The sequence below is a fragment of the Bufo bufo genome, chromosome 1 (assembly GCF_905171765.1).
Source record: "Bufo bufo chromosome 1, aBufBuf1.1, whole genome shotgun sequence".
NCBI classification, from domain to species: domain Eukaryota; kingdom Metazoa; phylum Chordata; class Amphibia; order Anura; family Bufonidae; genus Bufo; species Bufo bufo.
In genome coordinates this window covers 790,666,645-790,683,134 of record NC_053389.1, presented here as the reverse complement: position 1 = coordinate 790,683,134, position 16,490 = coordinate 790,666,645, and the positions used below count along the sequence as shown (strand labels likewise).

General features: G+C 41.5%; 17 non-coding genes and 1 pseudogene across 17 annotated transcripts; all 18 read left to right on the top strand.

Annotated features, from left to right (window-relative positions):
* Window positions 1–468: 468 nt before the first annotated feature.
* Window positions 469–543, top strand: TRNAK-UUU. Its single transcript has one exon. It is a non-coding gene; the product is annotated as a tRNA-Lys (tRNA).
* An 851-nt stretch (window positions 544–1,394) lies between these two features.
* TRNAK-UUU lies at window positions 1,395–1,467 on the top strand. Its single transcript has one exon. It is a non-coding gene; the product is annotated as a tRNA-Lys (tRNA).
* Window positions 1,468–2,321: 854 nt separating this feature from the next.
* Window positions 2,322–2,394, top strand: TRNAK-UUU. The gene has a single exon. It is a non-coding gene; the product is annotated as a tRNA-Lys (tRNA).
* Window positions 2,395–3,248: 854 nt separating this feature from the next.
* On the top strand, window positions 3,249–3,321 carry TRNAK-UUU. The gene has a single exon. It is a non-coding gene; the product is annotated as a tRNA-Lys (tRNA).
* Window positions 3,322–4,174: 853 nt separating this feature from the next.
* On the top strand, window positions 4,175–4,249 carry TRNAK-UUU. The gene has a single exon. It is a non-coding gene; the product is annotated as a tRNA-Lys (tRNA).
* An 851-nt stretch (window positions 4,250–5,100) lies between these two features.
* Window positions 5,101–5,173, top strand: TRNAK-UUU. Its single transcript has one exon. It is a non-coding gene; the product is annotated as a tRNA-Lys (tRNA).
* An 853-nt stretch (window positions 5,174–6,026) lies between these two features.
* Window positions 6,027–6,099, top strand: TRNAK-UUU. Its single transcript has one exon. It is a non-coding gene; the product is annotated as a tRNA-Lys (tRNA).
* An 855-nt stretch (window positions 6,100–6,954) lies between these two features.
* TRNAK-UUU lies at window positions 6,955–7,027 on the top strand. Its single transcript has one exon. It is a non-coding gene; the product is annotated as a tRNA-Lys (tRNA).
* Window positions 7,028–7,882: 855 nt separating this feature from the next.
* On the top strand, window positions 7,883–7,955 carry TRNAK-UUU. The gene has a single exon. It is a non-coding gene; the product is annotated as a tRNA-Lys (tRNA).
* An 853-nt stretch (window positions 7,956–8,808) lies between these two features.
* On the top strand, window positions 8,809–8,881 carry TRNAK-UUU. The gene has a single exon. It is a non-coding gene; the product is annotated as a tRNA-Lys (tRNA).
* Window positions 8,882–9,733: 852 nt separating this feature from the next.
* TRNAK-UUU lies at window positions 9,734–9,806 on the top strand. Its single transcript has one exon. It is a non-coding gene; the product is annotated as a tRNA-Lys (tRNA).
* Window positions 9,807–10,662: 856 nt separating this feature from the next.
* TRNAK-CUU lies at window positions 10,663–10,735 on the top strand. Its single transcript has one exon. It is a non-coding gene; the product is annotated as a tRNA-Lys (tRNA).
* A 768-nt stretch (window positions 10,736–11,503) lies between these two features.
* Window positions 11,504–11,644, top strand: LOC120987388. The gene has a single exon (XR_005776003.1). It is a non-coding gene; the product is annotated as a U4 spliceosomal RNA (small nuclear RNA).
* A 741-nt stretch (window positions 11,645–12,385) lies between these two features.
* On the top strand, window positions 12,386–12,458 carry TRNAK-UUU. Its single transcript has one exon. It is a non-coding gene; the product is annotated as a tRNA-Lys (tRNA).
* Window positions 12,459–13,312: 854 nt separating this feature from the next.
* On the top strand, window positions 13,313–13,385 carry TRNAK-CUU. The gene has a single exon. It is a non-coding gene; the product is annotated as a tRNA-Lys (tRNA).
* Window positions 13,386–14,153: 768 nt separating this feature from the next.
* Window positions 14,154–14,294, top strand: LOC120987387. The gene has a single exon (XR_005776002.1). It is a non-coding gene; the product is annotated as a U4 spliceosomal RNA (small nuclear RNA).
* Window positions 14,295–15,035: 741 nt separating this feature from the next.
* On the top strand, window positions 15,036–15,108 carry TRNAK-UUU. The gene has a single exon. It is a non-coding gene; the product is annotated as a tRNA-Lys (tRNA).
* Window positions 15,109–15,872: 764 nt separating this feature from the next.
* LOC120987413 lies at window positions 15,873–15,984 on the top strand (annotated as a pseudogene).
* Window positions 15,985–16,490: the final 506 nt, after the last annotated feature.

Below are 16,490 nucleotides of genomic sequence, written 5' to 3'. Positions count from 1 at the left end.
TAAATCCAGTTCAATAATTTGCCGTAGAAAGCAACATCGTCTATATATCTTCTCCGTGACTTCAACAGCAGATTGATAAAGGTTTTAATGAGCTATAATCACCAGTTTTTTAAAAAAAACTTCATACAGAGGTTCATATATGATCTGGAAAAAGTGGTGCTGGAGGGCTAGAACCACTATGCTGCCCAACATGTTCTGACAGGTCAGTCACAGTTTGTATATCAAACTGGGGGCAGTGGTCTGTTCTAGATTTCAATCCCCTATTTGTAATTGACATGCTCCTCAGTTGATTTCCTGGTGCTATCACCAGAAAGTCACTGGTAATGTAATCCCCTAATACATATGTGAAAGTTACCTTTATAATTCTAGGAAGCAGGTACTAGTGCACGGTATGGTAAAAGGTGGAGCTATAAAAAGAAGGGAAAGGCAGTCGGTCAGAAAGTCATGACTTCAATCACTTTGCAGAGAGCCTAGATAGCTCAGTCGGTAGAGCATCAGACTTTTAATCTGAGGGTTTACAGGGTTCAAGTCCCTGTTCGGGCATTAGCTTTTAGGATGAGAAATCAAACACGTTAAAAAAAACTAAAAACTCGAACACGTTATTGCCATGAATGTTAGGTATATGAGGCAAAGGATCAAAAGTGATGAGAAAAATGAAGTCTGCGAAAGTGACTAGGAAACTAAGTTGCATCGACCCACTCGGAGAACACCACAAAAGCTAATTTAGGAGCTAAATACTTGCCCCTTTGACCATTTTTCTTATGGGAAGATTTACAAAGAACCGATTACATCTTACGTTTTAAATGGTTATAATGCACTCATAGGTGGCATCTTTAGACTCCGGGTTTTGCCCTCATATCTGCCAAAAACTTGCTGCTGATAGGGTGTCATGGCCAGAGAGGGTGATTACAAGCTCAAAAGTTCACGTAAATCCAGTTCAATAATTTGCCGTAGAAAGCAACGTCGTCTATATATCTTCTCCGTGACTTCGACAGCAGATTTATAAAGGTTTTAATGAGCTATAATCACCTGTTTTTTTACAAAACTTCATACAGAGATTCATATAAGATCTGGAAAAAGTGGTGCTGGAGGGCTAGAACCACTATGCTGCCCAACATGTTCTGACAGGTCAGTCACAGTTTGTATATCAAACTGGGGGCAGTGTTCTGTTCTAGATTTCAATCCCCTATTTGTAATTGACATGCTCCTCAGCTGATTTCCTGGTGCTATCACCAGAAAGTCACTGGTAATGTAATCCCCTAATACATATGTGAAAGTAACCTTTATAATTCTAGGAAGCAGGTACTAGTGCACAGTATGGTAAAAGGTGGAGCTATAAAAAGAAGGGAAAGGCAGTCGGTCAGAAAGTCATGACTTCAATCACTCTGCAGAGAGCCTGGATAGCTCAGTCGGTAGAGCATCAGACTTTTAATCTGAGGGTCCAGGGTTCAAGTCCCTGTTCGGGCGTTAACTTTTAGGATGAGAAATCAAACACGTTAAAAAAACTAAAAACTCGAACATGTTATTGCCATGAAAGTTAGGTATATGAGGCAAAGGATCAAAAGTGATGAGAAAAATGAAGACTGCGAAAGTGACTAGGAAACTAAGTTGCATCGACCCACTCGGAGAACACCACAAAAGCTAATTTAGGAGCTAAATACTTGCCCCTTTGACCATTTTTCTTATGGGAAGATTTACAAAGAACCGATTACATCTTACGCGTTAAATGGTTATAAGGGTGCACTCACAGGTGGCATCTTTAGACTCCGGGTTTTGCCCTCAGATCTGCCAAAAACTTGCTGCTGATAGGGTGTCATGGCCAGAGAGGGTGATTACAAGCTCAAAAGTTCACGTAAATCCAGTTCAATAATTTGCCGTAGAAAGCAACGTCGTCTATATATCTTATCCGTGACTTCAACAGCAGATTGATAAAGGTTTTAATGAGCTATAATCACCAGTTTTTTTTACAAAACTTCATACAGAGGTTCATATAAGATCTGGAAAAAGTGGTGCTGGAGGGCTAGAACCACTATGCTGCCCAACATGTTCTGACAGGTCAGTCACAGTTTGTATATCAAACTGGGGGCAGTGGTCTGTTCTAGATTTCAATCCCCTATTTGTAATTGACATGCTCCTCAGCTGATTTCCTGGTGCTATCACCAGAAAGTCACTGGTAATGTTATCCCCTAATACATATGTGAAAGTTACCTTTATAATTCTAGGAAGCAGGTACTAGTGCACGGTATGGTAAAAGGTGGAGCTATAAAAAGAAGGGAAAGGCAGTCGGTCAGAAAGTCATGACTTCAATCAATCTGCAGAGAGCCTGGATAGCTCAGTCGGTAGAGCATCAGACTTTTAATCTGAGGGTCCAGGGTTCAAGTCCCTGTTCGGGCGTTAGCTTTTAGGATGAGAAATCAAACACGTTAAAAAAACTAAAAACTCGAACATGTTATTGCCATGAAAGTTAGGTATATGAGGCAAAGGATCAAAAGTGATGAGAAAAATGAAGACTGCGAAAGTGACTAGGAAACTAACTTGCATCAACCCACTCGGAGAACACCACAAAAGCTAATTTAGGAGCTAAATACTTGCCCCTTTGACCATTTTTCTTATGGGAAGATTTACAAAGAACCGATTACATCTTACGTGTTAAATGGTTATAAGGGTGCACTCACAGGTGGCATCTTTAGATTCCGGGTTTTGCCCTCAGATCTGCCAAAAACTTGCTGCTGATAGGGTGTCATGGCCAGAGAGGGTGATTACAAGCTCAAAAGTTCACGTAAATCCAGTTCAATAATTTGCCGTAGAAAGCAACGTCGTCTATATATCTTCTCCGTGACTTCAACAGCAGATTGATAAAGGTTTTAATGAGCTATAATCACCAGTTTTTTTAACAAAACTTCATACAGAGATTCATATAAGATATGGAAAAAGTGGTGCTGGAGGGCTAGAACCACTATGCTGCCCAACATGTTCTGACAGGTCAGTCACAGTTTGTATATCAAACTGGGGGCAGTGTTCTGTTCTAGATTTCAATCCCCTATTTGTAATTGACATGCTCCTCAGCTGATTTCCTGGTGCTATCACCAGAAAGTCACTGGTAATGTAATCCCCTAATACATATGTAAAAGTTACCTTTATAATTCTAGGAAGCAGGTACTAGTGCACGGTATGGTAAAAGGTGGAGCTATAAAAAGAAGGGAAGGGCAGTCGGTCAGAAAGTCATGACTTCAATCACTCTGCAGAGTGCCTGGATAGCTCAGTCGGTAGAGCATCAGACTTTTAATCTGAGGGTCCAGCGTTCAAGTCCCTGTTTGGGCGTTAGCTTTTAGGATGAGAAATCAAACACGTTAAAAAAAAATAAAAACTCGAACACGTTATTGCCATGAAAGTTAGGTATATGAGGCAAAGGATCAAAAGTGATGAGAAAAATGAAGACTGCGAAAGTGACTAGGAAACTAAGTTGCATCGACCCACTCGGAGAACACCACAAAAGCTAATTTGGGAGCTAAATACTTGCCCCTTTGACCATTTTTCTTATGGTAAGATTTACAAAGAACCGATTACATCTTACGCGTTAAATGGTAATAAGGGTGCACTCACAGGTGGCATCTTTAGACTCCGGGTTTTGCCCTCATATCTGCCAAAAACTTGCTGCTGATAGGGTGTCATGGCCAGAGAGGGTGATTACAAGCTCAAAAGTTCACGTAAATCCAGGTCAATAATTTGCCGTAGAAAGCGACGTCGTCTGTATATCTTCTCCGTGACTTCAACAGCAGATTGATACAAGTTTTAATGAGCTATAATCACCTGTTTTTTTACAAAACTTCATTCAGAGGTTCATAAAAGATCTGGAAAAAGTGGTGCTGGAGGGCTAGAACCACTATGCTGCCCAACATGTTCTGACAGGTCAGTCACAGTTTGTATATCAAACTGGGGCAGTGTTCTGTTCTAGATTTCAATCCCTTATTTGTAATTGACATGCTCCTCAGCTGATTTCCTGGTGCTATCACCAGAAAGTCACTGGTAATGTAATCCCCTAATACATATGTGAAAGTTACCTTTATAATTCTAGTAAGCAGGTACTAGTGCACGGTATGGTAAAAGGTGGAGCTATAAAAAGAAGGGAAAGGCAGTCGGTCAGAAAGTCATGACTTCAATCACTCTGCAGAGAGCCTGGATAGCTCAGTCGGTAGAGCATCAGACTTTTAATCTGAGGGTTTACAGGGTTCAAGTCCCTGTTTGGGCGTTAGCTTTTAGGATGAGAAATCAAACACGTTAAAAAAAACTAAAAACTCGAACACGTTATTGCCATGAAAGTTAGGTATATGAGGCAAAGGATCAAAAGTGATGAGAAAAATGAAGTCTGCGAAAGTGACTAGGAAACTAAGTTGCATCGACCCACTCGGAGAACACCACAAAAGCTAATTTAGGAGCTAAATACTTGCCCCTTTGACCATTTTTCTTATGGGAAGATTTACAAAGAACCGATTACATCTTACGTTTTAAATGGTTATAATGCACTCATAGGTGGCATCTTTAGACTCCGGGTTTTGCCCTCATATCTGCCAAAAACTTGCTGCTGATAGGGTGTCATGGCCAGAGAGGGTGATTACAAGCTCAAAAGTTCACGTAAATCCAGTTCAATAATTTGCCGTAGAAAGCAACGTCGTCTATATATCTTCTCCGTGACTTCGACAGCAGATTGATACAGGTTTTAATGAGCTATAATCACCTGTTTTTTTACAAAACTTCATACAGAGGTTCATATAAGATCTGGAAAAAGTGGTGCTGGAGGGCTAGAACCACTATGCTGCCCAACATGTTCTGACAGGTCAGTCACAGTTTGTATATCAAACTGGGGGCAGTGTTCTGTTCTAGATTTCAATCCCCTATTTGTAATTGACATGCTCCTCAGCTGATTTCCTGGTGCTATCACCAGAAAGTCACTGGTAATGTAATCCCCTAATACATATGTGAAAGTTACCTTTATAATTCTAGGAAGCAGGTACTAGTGCACGGTATGGTAAAAGGTGGAGCTATAAAAAGAAGGGAAAGGCAGTCGGTCAGAAAGTCATGACTTCAATCACTCTGCAGAGAGCCTGGATAGCTCAGTCGGTAGAGCATCAGACTTTTAATCTGAGGGTCCAGGGTTCAAGTCCCTGTTCGGGCGTTAACTTTTAGGATGAGAAATCAAACACGTTAAAAAAACTAAAAACTCGAACATGTTATTGCCATGAAAGTTAGGTATATGAGGTAAAGGATCAAAAGTGATGAGAAAAATGAAGACTGCGAAAGTGACTAGGAAACTAAGTTGCATCGACCCACTCGGAGAACACCACAAAAGCTAATTTAGGAGCTAAATACTTGCCCCTTTGACCATTTTTCTTATGGGAAGATTTACAAAGAACCGATTACATCTTACGCGTTAAATGGTTATAAGGGTGCACTCACAGGTGGCATCTTTAGACTCCGGGTTTTGCCCTCATATCTGCCAAGAACTTGCTGCTGATAGGGTTTCATGGCCAGAGAGGGTGATTACAAGCTCAAAAGTTCACATAAATCCAGTTCAATAATTTGCCTTAGAAAGCGACATCGTCTATATATCTTCTCCGTGACTTCAACAGCAGATTGATATAGGTTTTAATGAGCTATAATCACCAGTTTTTTTTACAAAACTTCATACAGAGGTTCATATAAGATCTGGAAAAAGTGGTGCTGGAGGGCTAGAACCACTATGCTGCCCAACATGTTCTGACAGGTCACACTCAGTTTGTATATCAAACTGGGGCAGTGTTCTGTTCTAGATTTCAATCCCCTATTTGTAATTGACATGCTTCTCAGCTGATTTCCTGGTGCTATCACCAGAAAGTCACTGGTAATGTAATCCCCTAATACATATGTGAAAGTTACCTTTATAATTCTAGGAAGCAGGTACTAGTGCACGGTATGGTAAAAGGTGGAGCTATAAAAAGAAGGGAAAGGCAGTCGGTCAGAAAGTCATGACTTCAATCACTCTACAGAGAGCCGGGATAGCTCAGTCGGTAAAGCATCAGACTTTTAATCTGAGGGTCCAGGGTTCAAGTCCCTGTTCGGGCGTTAGCTTTTAGGATGAGAAATCAAACACGTTAAAAAAAACTAAAAACTCGAACACGTTATTGCCATGAAAGTTAGGTATATGAGGCAAAGGATCAAAAGTGATGAGAAAAATGAAGACAGCGAAAGTGACTAGGAAACTAAGTTGCATCGACCCACTCGGAGAACACCACAAAAGCTCATTTAGGAGCTAAATACTTGCCCCTTTGACCATTTTTTTAATGGTAAGATTTACAAAGAACCGATTACATCTTACGCGTTAAATGGTTATAAGGGTGCACTCACAGGTGGCATCTTTAGACTCCGGGTTTTGCCCTCATATCTGCCAAGAACTTGCTGCTGATAGGGTGTCATGGCCAGAGAGTGTGATTACAAGCTCAAAAGTTCACGTAAATCCAGTTCAATAATTTGCCGTAGAAAGCGACGTCGTCTATATATTGTCTCCGTGACTTCAACAGCAGATTGATACAGGTTTTAATGAGCTATAATTACCTGCTTTTTTTACAAAACTTCATACAGAGGTTCATATAAGATCTGGAAACAGTGGTGCTGGAGGACTAGAACCACTATGCTGCCCAACATGTTCTGACAGGTCAGTCACAGTTTGTATATCAAACTGGGGGCAGTGGTCTGTTCTAGATCTCGAACCCCTATTTGTAATTGACATGCTCCTCAGCTGATTTCCTGGTGCTATCACCAGAAAGCCACTGGTAATGTAATCCCCTAATACATATGTGAAAGTTACCTTTATAATTCTAGGATGCAGGTACTAGTGCACGGTATGGTAAAAGGTGGAGCTATAAAAAGAAGGGAAAGGCAGTCGGTCAGAAAGTCATGACTTCAATCACTCTACAGAGAGCCTGGATAGCTCAGTCGGTAGAGCATCAGACTTTTAATCTGAGGGTCCAGGGTTAAAGTCCCTTTTCGGGCGTTAGCTTTTAGGATGAGAAATCAAACACGTTAAAAAAAACTAAAAACTCGAACACGTTATTGCCATGAAAGTTAGGTATATGAGGCAAAGGATCAAAAGTGATGAGAAAAATGAAGACAGCGAAAGTGACTAGGAAACTAAGTTGCATCGACCCACTCGGAGAACACCACAAAAGCTCATTTAGGAGCTAAATACTTGCCCCTTTGACCATTTTTTTAATGGGAAGATTTACAAAGAACCGATTACATCTTACGCGTTAAATGGTTCTAAGGGTGCACTCACAGGTGGCATCTTTAGACTCCGGGTTTTGCCCTCATATCTGCCAAGAACTTGCTGCTGATAGGGTGTCATGGCCAGAGAGGGTGATTACAAGCTCAAAAGTTCACGTAAATCCAGTTCAATAATTTGCCGTAGAAAGCGACGTCGTCTATATATCTTCTCCGTGACTTCAACAGCAGATTGATACAGGTTTTAATGAGCTATAATTACCTGCTTTTTTTACAAAACTTCATACAGAGGTTCATATAAGATCTGGAAACAGTGGTGCTGGAGGACTAGAACCACTATGCTGCCCAACATGTTCTGACAGGTCAGTCACAGTTTGTATATCAAACTGGGGGCAGTGGTCTGTTCTAGATCTCGAACCCCTATTTGTAATTGACATGCTCCTCAGCTGATTTCCTGGTGCTATCACCAGAAAGCCACTGGTAATGTAATCCCCTAATACATATGTGAAAGTTACCTTTATAATTCTAGGATGCAGGTACTAGTGCACGGTATGGTAAAAGGTGGAGCTATAAAAAGAAGGGAAAGGCAGTCGGTCAGAAAGTCATGACTTCAATCACTCTACAGAGAGCCTGGATAGCTCAGTCGGTAGAGCATCAGACTTTTAATCTGAGGGTCCAGGGTTAAAGTCCCTTTTCGGGCGTTAGCTTTTAGGATGAGAAATCAAACACGTTAAAAAAAACTAAAAACTCGAACACGTTATTGCCATGAAAGTTAGGTATATGAGGCAAAGGATCAAAAGTGATGAGAAAAATGAAGACTGCGAAAGTGACTAGGAAACTAAGTTGCATCGACCCACTCGGAGAACACCACAAAAGCTAATTTAGGAGCTAAATACTTGCCCCTTTGACCATGTTTCTTATGGGAAGATTTAAAAAGAACCGATTACATCTTACGCGTTAAATGGTTATAAGGGTGCACTCATAGGTGGCATCTTTAGACTCCGGCTTTTGGCCTCATATCTGCCAAGAACGTGCTGCTGATAGGGTGTCATGGCCAGAGAGGGTGATTACAAGCTCAAAAGCTCACGTAAATCCAGTTCAATAATTTGCCGTAGAAAGCGACGTCGTCTATATATCTTCTCCGTGACTTCAACAGCAGATTGATAAAGGTTTTAATGAGCTATAATCACCTGTTTTTTTACAAAACTTAATACAGAGGTTCATATAAGATCTGGAAAAAGTGGTGCTGGATGGCTAGAACCACTATGCTGCCCAACATGTTCTGACAGGTCAGTCACAGTTTGTATATCAAACTGGGGCAGTGTTCTGTTCTAGATTTCAATCCCCTATTTGTAATTGACATGCTCCTCAGCTGATTTCCTGGTGCTATCTCCAGAAAGTCACTGGTAATGTAATCCCCTAATACATATGTGAAAGTTACCTTTATAATTCTAGGAAGCAGGTACTAGTGCACGGTATGGTAAAAGGTGGAGCTATAAAAAGAAGGGAAAGGCAGTCGGTCAGAAAGTCATGACTTCAATAACTCTGCAGAGAGCCTGGATAGCTCAGTCGGTAGAGCATCAGACTTTTAATCTGAGGGTCCAAGGTTGAAGTCCCTGTTCGGGCGTTAGCTTTTAGGATGAGAAATCAAACACGTTACAAAAACTAAAAACTCGAACACGTTATTGCCATGAAAGTTAGGTATATAAGGCAAAGGATCAAAAGTGATGAGAAAAATGAAGACTGCGAGAGTGACTAGGAAACTAAGTTGCATCGACCCACTCGGAGAACACCACAAAAGCTAATTTAGGAGCTAAATACTTGCCCCTTTGACCATTTTTTTAATGGGAAGATTTACAAAGAACCGATTACATCTTACGCGTTAAATGGTTATAAGGGTGCACTCACAGGTGGCATCTTTAGACTCCGGGTTTTGCCCTCATATCTGCCAAGAACTTGCTGCTGATAGGGTGTCATGGCCAGAGAGGGTGATTACAAGCTCAAAAGCTCACGTAAATCCAGTTCAATAATTTGCCGTAGAAAGCGACGTCGTCTATATATCGTCTCCGTGACTTCAACAGCAGATTGATACAGGTTTTACTGAGCTATAATTACCTGCTTTTTTACAAAACTTCATACAGAGGTTCATATAAGATCTGGAAAAAGTGGTGCTGGAGGGCTAGAACCACTATGCTGCCAAACATGTTCTGACAGGTCAGTCACAGTTTGTATATCAAACTGGGGGCAGTGGTCTGTTCTAGATCTCGAACCCCTATTTGTAATTGACATGCTCCTCAGCTGATTTCCTGGTGCTATCACCAGAAAGTCACTGGTAATGTAATCCCCTAATACATATGTGAAAGTTACCTTTATAATTCTAGGAAGCAGGTACTAGTGCACGTATGGTAAAAGGTGGAGCTATAAAAAGAAGGGAAAGACAGACGGTCAGAAAGTCATGACTTCAATCAGTCTGCAGAGAGCCTGGATAGCTCAGTCGGTAAAGCATCAGACTTTTAATCTGAGGGTCCAGGGTTCAAGTCACTGATCGGGCGTTAGCTTCTAGGATGAAAAATCAAACACGTTAAAAAAAAACTAAAAACTCGAACACATTATTGCCATGAAAGTTAGTTACATGAGGCAAAGGATCAAAAGTGATGAGAAAAATGAAGACTGCAAAAGTGACTAGGAAAGTAAGTTGCATCGACCCACTCGGAGAACACCACAAAAGCCAATTTAGGAGCTAAATACTTGCCCCTTTGACCATTTTTCTTATGGGAAGATTTACAAAGAACCGATTACATCTTACGCGTTAAATGGTTATAAGGGTGCACTCACAGGTGGCATCTTTAGACTCCGGGTTTTGCCCTCAGATCTGCCAAAAACTTGCTGCTGATAGGGTGTCATGGCCAGAGAGGGTGATTACAAGCTCAAAAGTTCACGTAAATCCAGTTCAATAATTTGCCGTAGAAAGCGACGTCATCTATATATCTTCTCCTTGACTTCAACAGCAGATTGATACAGGTTTTAATGAGCTATAATCACCTGTTTTTTTAACAAAACTTAATACAGAGGTTCATATAAGATCTGGAAAAAGTGGTGCTGGAGGGCTAGAACCACTATGCTGCCCAACATGTTCTGACAGGTCAGTCACAGTTTGTATATCAAACTGGGGGCAGTGGTCTGTTCTAGATCTCGAACCCCTATTTGTAATTGACATGCTCCTCAGCTGATTTCCTGGTGCTATCACCAGAAAGTCACTGGTAATGTAATCCCCTAATACATATGTGAAAGTTACCTTTATAATTCTAGGAAGCAGGTACTAGTGCACGGTATGGTAAAAGGTGGAGCTATAAAAAGAAGGGAAAGGCAGTCGGTCAGAAAGTCATGACTTCAATCACTCTGCAGAGAGCCTGGAAAGCTCAGTCGGTAGAGCATCAGACTCTTAATCTGAGGGTCCAGAGTTCAAGTCCCTGTTCGGGTGTTAGCTTTTAGGATGAGAAATCAAACACGTTAAAAAAAACTAAAAACTCCAACAAGTTATTGCCATGAAAGTTAGGTATATGAGGCAAAGGATCAAAAGTGATGAGAAAAATGAAGACTGCGAAAGTGACTAGGAAACTAAGTTGCATCGACCCACTCGGAGAACACCACAAAAGCTAATTTAGGAGCTAAATACTTGCCCCATTGACCATTTTTCTTATGGGAAGATTTACAAAGAACCGATTATATTTTAGAGATGATATGTCCTATGTGTACAATGATAACAATGGAGATTAATGTTTTAGATAGATAGACGGTGGTGGGCCCAACCTGACTTAGGCAGCGGTGTCGCTAGAAGTAGGTACCACTGGCTCCCCAGGGAATGGCAACATTTAACTGTATCCATATCTACACTTTTTAGGGGCCGTTATGTATGTGGCGCTATTACTGTCAGGGGCACTATTTCCTTGTCATAATTAGTTTTGGGCACACGATGTGTGGCACTACCCACCGTGTGGTTCTAGTAATTTCAGGAAGGCTATCTAGGGAAACTACTGACACAGAGCTAAAGTGGACAAAAGAGTCAGTATTTTATGTCAATCTTCAGCTCCCTATAGCCCGGGGCAACAGCCCACCCACAATGTATGCATAAAATATTAGCATATCCATTCCCACAATTCCCCGCTCTGCATTTACTGACTGCTGGGTGTCTCCACAGGTTTAATCACTACACTGCTTTAGCTCTTCTATGTCTCACTAGTAGAATCTCAGCTTTGCGCAGTGGCAGTATCATAGCCCATGAGGTTTATCCGAGGCGTGATTATTGCTAGTTGAAAACTTTTCCCAATACCCCGCCATGATGACTTGAAATACAGTCAGCATTGGCAATTTTTGATAGTCTCTGAGGAGACTGGATTATGCTGTGAAAACTAGAGAACTTGCTTGAGAAGCCTACCTAAGTAATTTACAGTACTTTTGTCCATTTGGGTGTCCAATTTCCCGTTGCATTGTTATAGGCATCCTAACGTCTCTACCAACTATACTATCAGCGCGTTAAATGGCTATAAGGGTGCACTCACAGGTGGCATCTTTAGACTCCGGGTTTTGCCCTCAGATCTGCCAAAAACTTGCTGCTGATAGGGTGTAATGGCCAGAGAGGGTGATTACAAGCTCAAAAGTTCACGTAAATCCAGTTCAATAATTTGCCGTAGAAAGCGACGTCGTCTATATATCTTCTCCGTGACTTCAACAGCAGATTGATAAAGGTTTTAATGAGCTATAATCACCAGTTTTTTCACAAAACTTCATACAGAGGTTCATATAAGTTCTGGAAAAAGTGGTGCTGGAGGACTAGAACCACTATGCTGCCCAACATGTTCTGACAGGTCAGTCACAGTTTGTATATCAAACTGGGGGCAGTGGTCTGTTCTAGATTTCAATCCCCTATTTGTAATTGACATGCTCCTCAGCTGATTTCCTGGTGCTGTCACCAGAAAGTCACTGGTAATGTAATCCCCTAATACATATGTGAAAGTTACCTTTATAATTCTAGGAAGCAGGTACTAGTGCACGGTATGGTAAAAGGTGGAGCTATAAAAAGAAGGGAAAGGCAGTCGGTCAGAAAGTCATGACTTCAATCACTCTGCAGAGAGCCTGGATAGCTCAGTCGGTAGAGCATCAGACTTTTAATCTGAGGGTCCATGGTTCAAGTCCCTGTTCGGGCGTTAGCTTCTAGGATGAAAAATCAAACACGTTAAAAAAAACTAAAAACTCGAACACGTTATTGCCATGAAAGTTAGTTATATGAGGCAAAGGATCAAAAGTGATGAGAAAAATGAAGACTGTGAAAGTGACTAGGAAAGTAAGTTGCATCGACCCACTCGGAGAACACCACAAAAGCTAATTTAGGAGCTAAATACTTGCCCCTTTGACCATTTTTCTTATGGGAAGATTTACAAAGAACCGATTACATCTTACGCGTTAAATGGTTATAAGGGTGCACTCACAGGTGGCATCTTTAGACTCCGGGTTTTGCCCTCAGATCTGCCAAAAACTTGCTGCTGATAGGGTGTCATGGCCAGAGAGGGTGATTACAAGCTCAAAAGTTCACGTAAATCCAGTTCAATAATTTGCCGTAGAAAGCGACGTCGTCTATATATCTTCTCCATAACTTCAACAGCAGATTGATACAGGTTTTAATGAGCTATAATCACCTGTTTTTTTACAAAACTTCATACAGAGGTTCATATAAGATCTGGAAAAAGTGGTGCTGGAGGGCTAGAACCACTATGCTGCCCAACATGTTCTGACAGGTCAGTCACAGTTTGTATATCAAACTGGGGGCAGTGGTCTGTTCTAGATCTCGAACCCCTATTTGTAATTGACATGCTCCTCAGCTGATTTCCTGGTGCTATCACCAGAAAGTCACTGGTAATGTAATCCCCTAATACATATGTGAAAGTTACCTTTATAATTCTAGGAAGCAGGTACTAGTGCACGGTATGGTAAAAGGTGGAGCTATAAAAAGAAGGGAAAGGCAGTCGGTCAGAAAGTCATGACTTCAATCACTCTGCAGAGAGCCTGGAAAGCTCAGTCGGTAGAGCATCAGACTCTTAATCTGAGGGTCCAGAGTTCAAATCCCTGTTCGGGCGTTAGCTTTTAGGATGAGAAATCAAACACGTTAAAAAAAACTAAAAACTCCAACAAGTTATTGCCATGAAAGTTAGGTATATGAGGCAAAGGATCAAAAGTGATGAGAAAAATGAAGACTGCGAAAGTGACTAGGAAACTAAGTTGCATCGACCCACTCGGAGAACACCACAAAAGCTAATTTAGGAGCTAAATACTTGCCCCATTGACCATTTTTCTTATGGGAAGATTTACAAAGAACCGATTATATTTTAGAGATGATATGTCCTATGTGTACAATGATAACAATGGAGATTAATGTTTTAGATAGATAGACGGTGGTGGGCCCAACCTGACTAAGGCAGCGGTGTCGCTAGAAGTAGGTACCACTGGCTCCCCAGGGAATGGCAACATTTAACTGTATCCATATCTACACTTTTTAGGGGCCGTTATGTATGTGGCGCTATTACTGTCAGGGGCACTATTTCCTTGTCATAATTAGTTTTGGGCACACGATGTGTGGCACTACCCACCGTGTGGTTCTAGTCATTTCAGGAAGGCTATCTAGGGAAACTACTGACACAGAGCTAAAGTGGACAAAAGAGTCAGTATTTTATGTCAATCTTCAGCTCCCTATAGCCCGGGGCAACAGCCCACCCACAATGTATGCATAAAATATTAGCATATCCATTCCCACAATTCCCCGCTCTGCATTTACTGACTGCTGGGTGTCTCCACAGGTTTAATCACTACACTGCTTTAGCTCTTCTATGTCTCACTAGTAGAATCTCAGCTTTGCGCAGTGGCAGTATCATAGCCCATGAGGTTTATCCGAGGCGTGATTATTGCTAGTTGAAAACTTTTCCCAATACCCCGCCATGATGACTTGAAATACAGTCAGCATTGGCAATTTTTGATAGTCTCTGAGGAGACTGGATTATGCTGTGAAAACTAGAGAACTTGCTTGAGAAGCCTACCTAAGTAATTTACAGTACTTTTGTCCATTTGGGTGTCCAATTTCCCGTTGCATTGTTATAGGCATCCTAACGTCTCTACCAACTATACTATCAGCGCGTTAAATGGCTATAAGGGTGCACTCACAGGTGGCATCTTTAGACTCCGGGTTTTGCCCTCAGATTCGCCAAGAACTTGCTGCTGATAGGGTGTCATGGCCAGAGAGGGTCATTACAAGCTCAAAAGTTCACGTAAATCCAGTTCAATAATTTGCCGTAGAAAGCGACGTCGTCTATATATCGTCTCCGTGACTTCAACAGCAGATTGATACAGGTTTTACTGAGCTATAATTACCTGCTTTTTTACAAAACTTCATACAGAGGTTCATATAAGATCTGGAAAAAGTGGTGCTGGAGGGCTAGAACCACTATGCTGCCCAACATGTTCTGACAGGTCAGTCACAGTTTGTATATCAAACTGGGGGCAGTGGTCTGTTCTAGATCTCAAACCCCTATTTGTAATTGACATGCTCCTCAGCTGATTTCCTGGTGCTATCACCAGAAAGTCACTGGTAATGTAATCCCCTAATACATATGTGAAAGTTACCTTTATAATTCTAGGAAGCAGGTACTAGTGCACGGTATGGTAAAAGGTGGAGCTATAAAAAGAAGGGAAAGGCAGTCGATCAGAAAGTCATGATTTCAGTCACTCTTCAGGGAGCCTGGATAGCTCAGTCGGTAGAGCATCAGACTTTTAATCTGAGGCTCCAGGGTTCAAGTCCCTGTTCGGGCGTTAGCTTTTAGGATGAGAAATCAAACACGTTAAAAAAAACTAAAATCTCGAACAAGTTATTGCCATGAAAGTTAGGTATATGAGGCAAAGGATCAAAAGTGATGAGAAAAATGAAGACTGCGAAAGTGACTAGGAAACTAAGTTGCATCGACCAACTCGGAGAACACCACAAAAGCTAATTTAGGAGCTAAATACTTGCCCCTTTGATCATTTTTCTTATGGGAAGATTTACAAAGAACCGATTACATCTTAGAGATGATATGTCCTACGTGTACAATGATAACAATGGAGATTAATGTTTTAGATGGAGGGTGGTGGGCCCAACCTGACTTAGGCAGCGGTGCCGCTAGAAGTAGGTACCACTGGCTCCCCAGGGAACGGCAACATTTAACTGTATCCATATCTACACTTTTTAGGGGGCGTTATGTATGTGGCGCTATTACTGTCAGGGGCACTATTTCCTTGTCATAATTAGTTTTGGGCACACGATGTGTAGCACTACCCACCGTGTGGTTCTAGTCATTTCAGGAAGGCTATCTAGGGAAACTACTAACACAGAGCTAAAGTGGACAAAAGAGTCAGTATTTTATGTCAATCTTCAGCTCCCTATAGCCCGGGGCAACAGCCCACCCACAATGTATGCATAAAATATTAGCAAATCCATTCCCACAATTCCCAGCTCTGCATTTACTGACTGCTGGGTGTCTCCACAGGTTTAATCACTACACTGCTTTAGCTCTTCTATGTCTCACTAGTAGAATCTCAGCTTTGCGCAGTGGCAGTATCATAGCCCATGAGGTTTATCAGGGGCGTGATTATTGCTGATTGAAAAGCTATTCGTTTATTTGTTGCTATTTTCTGATTCAGGACTAGTTGAGGAGACTCGGCTGGTGCTTGGGTTAGAGAGATCTTACAGGGTCCTCCTTGCGGGGGGCCCTGGGGTCTTTGAGTTTGATTGTGGGTTTGAGTGTATTTGACCTGCAAGATGGCTCAAGGATTGGAAGATACAGTGCGACTTCTTGTTGCGACTGAACATCGGAAGGAGGTTGGTTTGGACCAGATTGTGCATGATGTCTTGAAGAAACTGGATTACCTTAAGGTAGATCAGGTATTGGGGTTACAGGATTTTCCTCGCCAAGACATTTATGATATTACCTTTGTCTCTGCAAGCTTATGTGAACGTGTATTCATGGATCTGAAGAAGATGAAAGAAGAAGGACAGAATGAAACTTTGAGGAAAGTATCAGTGCAACCACTTTCTGAGAAGAAAAAAGTGACTGTCATTGTTCATATGTACAACCCCAAGGTACCTGATGAGGTTGTGAGTATGTTCTTGGCAAGATATTGTGCAGCTTTGGAATTTGTGGAGAGATTGAGGAATA